Genomic DNA, 2,928 nt, shown 5'->3' with positions numbered 1-2,928 from the left:
AAATTATATTTCAGGCATAGTGCTTATATCTATTTTGATTAGCTCCCTGGTTATGATCTCTTCTTGTTTTCTCTTTGGGGATGAATTCCTCCATCTTGGCATCTTGTCTAAGTTTCTGTCATTTGTGCACTAGAAAAGCCTGTGCCTGGTTCTATTTCCACTAGAGCTGAAGCTTTGTAGCAGTCTATGATGAGTGCATGGGTGAGAGATTGTGCTGGTTTTCTGGGGGAGAGGCCTGCTGCTATTCTGGCTCTCAATCACACTTGCCCTATTTAAAAAGGCCTGTGATATCGCTTCTCGGCCTTTTGGCTAAGATCAAGTGTAGTATATGTTCTTATCAGTTTAAAAAGGCCTGTGGAGTGTAGAGGGAGGGGCTTGGTGTAAGTGGCTCAAGGCCTCCACTGTGCACTGTGTGCTCACTGACGTCCGTCTGTGCTGCTGGAAGGGGTGAAAATGACCCCGGCCCACTCTCTTCTCTTGAGGGTGGACTTTGTGCTCATTGTTCTTCAGGAAGTCTTCACAGAAGGGTGAACAATCCCAGGCTTCTGTCGTTCTTTCCTTCACCCTGTCTGTGTCTGTGTTGCCTACCTACCAGATGGTGGCGCAGTGCTCCTATTTTATCTCCGGTGCATGGCTGGGTTTCAAAACTCCAAATTTTGGGGACCTAGCATGGTGTGAAGTCACGCTGATCTTCTGGGAGAGAGTCTCACTGCACTGTGGCTGGTACAAGATTGTCCCAGAAAAGCAGCTGCACAACCACATAGGGGCTCAGAGTTTATGGTAAAGTGTAGCAAAAAGCTGGTATCTAGATTAGCTGCCCTTAGCAGGCATCTCAGCTCTTATGCTAATGAATGGGGCAATTCAATGGCATGCTTCCGGCTCTTTTGTCCCTTGAGAGGCATTGACACCTCACCCAAATGCACTCCAAGAAGTGGAACTGTCTCTTCTAGTGTGACCCCGGGGATCCTCAGACCATGCTGTCTGCTCTCAAGCCTCTGCTTTCCTTCCCCATATGAGCACTGCTACACCCTGGTGATGGTACAGACTTTTAAAGCTTCAGACTTTCAGCTCTGCTGCTTATAAAAACTTGAGATAATCAACTTCTCCAGTTTTCCTAGTCAATGGTTGTGGGGGAAATGTTTTGTCTTTCTTTTCCCTGTATACTGTTTTATCTCCTTCTCTCCTCTCTCAGTGATCAGGGTTCCCTACCCTCTGCAGCACTTGAGATTTTCTCCCCCAAATCACGTCACTGCATCTCCTACCTTCCACAATGTGGCTTCTTTTCTCCTTCTAGTTTGTTCTCTCAGTCCTCAGAATGATTTCCTGGATGTTGAGAATGATTTAATAATTATCTAGCTGTGTTCATGGAACAAGGCAAGCAGAAGGTCCTCCACTCCTCCTCCATTATAACTCCTCCCCTCCAGGCTTCCAGTCTTAAAATGTAGTAGTTATCATGCCACTGTGCTATTAGTGATAGAGGAGACAAATAATTCTATAGATAGGAATAGAGAGCTCCAAAATAGTTTCATGCAAATACAGTCAACTTACCTTTGACAAAAGAGCAAAGACAACTCAATGGGAAAAGGATAGTTCTCTCAGCAAATGGTGCTGAGAAAACTGTGTGCACATGAAAAAAATGCATCTAAATATTGACCTTACACCTTTCATAAAAATTAATACAAAATGGATCATAGCCTTATATGTAAAATGCAAGTTATAAAACTTCTAGAAGATAACATAGGAAAAAAATCTAGGTGACTTTGGATTTGGCAACGAGTTTTTAGATGCAATGCAAAAGTATGACCTATGGAAAAAAATGGTACATTAGACCATTAAAATTAAAAAACAAATGAACAAACACTTCATTGTGAAAGATGCTGTTAAAAGAACAGAGTCAAGACACAGACTAGAAAAAATATCTATTTTTATCTGTTATCTTTATCTAAAATATCTATCATATATCTAATAAATGACTCAGATCCAGACTTATAGATAACTTAAAATTCAACATTAAGGGGCACCCCGGTGGTTCAGTTGGTCAAGTGTCTGCCTTTGCCAGAGTCCTGGGATCTAGCTCCCCTGCTCAGCGGGGAGCCTGTTTCTCCTTCTCCCTCTTCCTGCCACTCCCCCAGCTTGTGCTGTTTCAGATAAATAAAATCTTTTAAAAATCAACATTAAGATAAAGAACAACAGGGGAAGGGGTAAGGGATAGGGTAACTGGGTGATGGGTATTAAGGCGGCCATGTAATATGATGAGCACTGGGTATTATATGTTGGCAAACTGAATTTAAATGTAAAAATAAAATAAAATTTTTAAAAAAGATTTAGGAACACAAAAAACAGACAAGGATCTGAATTGATGAATCACTAAAGAAGATAAATACCTGGTAAATAAGCATACAAAAATATGCCAATACCATTGTTATTAGAGAAGTACACATTAAAATAACAATGAGATTCCATTACATACCTATTACAATGGCTAAAATTCAAAACACTGACACCAAATTCTGACAAGTTTGTGGAACAACAGGAATTCTAATTTATTGCTAGATGAATCCAAATTTACACAGGCACTTTAGAAGAGAGTTTGGCAGTTCTTTAGTCTTACTAAATAATCAAGTAATCGTATTCCTAGGTATTTACTTGAGTAAATTGAAAACTTATACTTCATAAAATTTCAAACATGAATGTTTACTGTAACTTGATTCATAATAGCCCAAATTTGGAAGCAGCCCAGATGTTCTTCAACAGGTGAATGAATAAATGAAATGGTATATCCATGCAAATGAGTATTACTCAATGATTAAAAGAAATAGCTATCAAGCCATGAAATGACATGGAGGCACCTTCAATACAAATTTGTAAGTGGAAGAACCCCTTTTGAAGAGGCTATGACATACTGTATGATTTCAAGTACATGACAAT

General features: G+C 39.9%; 1 non-coding gene across 1 annotated transcript; it reads left to right on the top strand.

Moving 5' to 3' along the window:
* Positions 1-289: 289 nt before the first annotated feature.
* On the top strand, positions 290-473 carry LOC129495324 (U2 spliceosomal RNA). The gene has a single exon (XR_008661493.1). It is a non-coding gene; the product is annotated as a U2 spliceosomal RNA (small nuclear RNA).
* Positions 474-2,928: the final 2,455 nt, after the last annotated feature.

The sequence above is a fragment of the Nyctereutes procyonoides genome, unplaced genomic scaffold (assembly GCF_905146905.1).
Source record: "Nyctereutes procyonoides isolate TBG_1078 unplaced genomic scaffold, NYPRO_anot_genome, whole genome shotgun sequence".
Lineage (NCBI taxonomy): Eukaryota > Metazoa > Chordata > Mammalia > Carnivora > Canidae > Nyctereutes > Nyctereutes procyonoides.
This window is presented reverse-complemented; position numbering and strand designations above follow the sequence as displayed.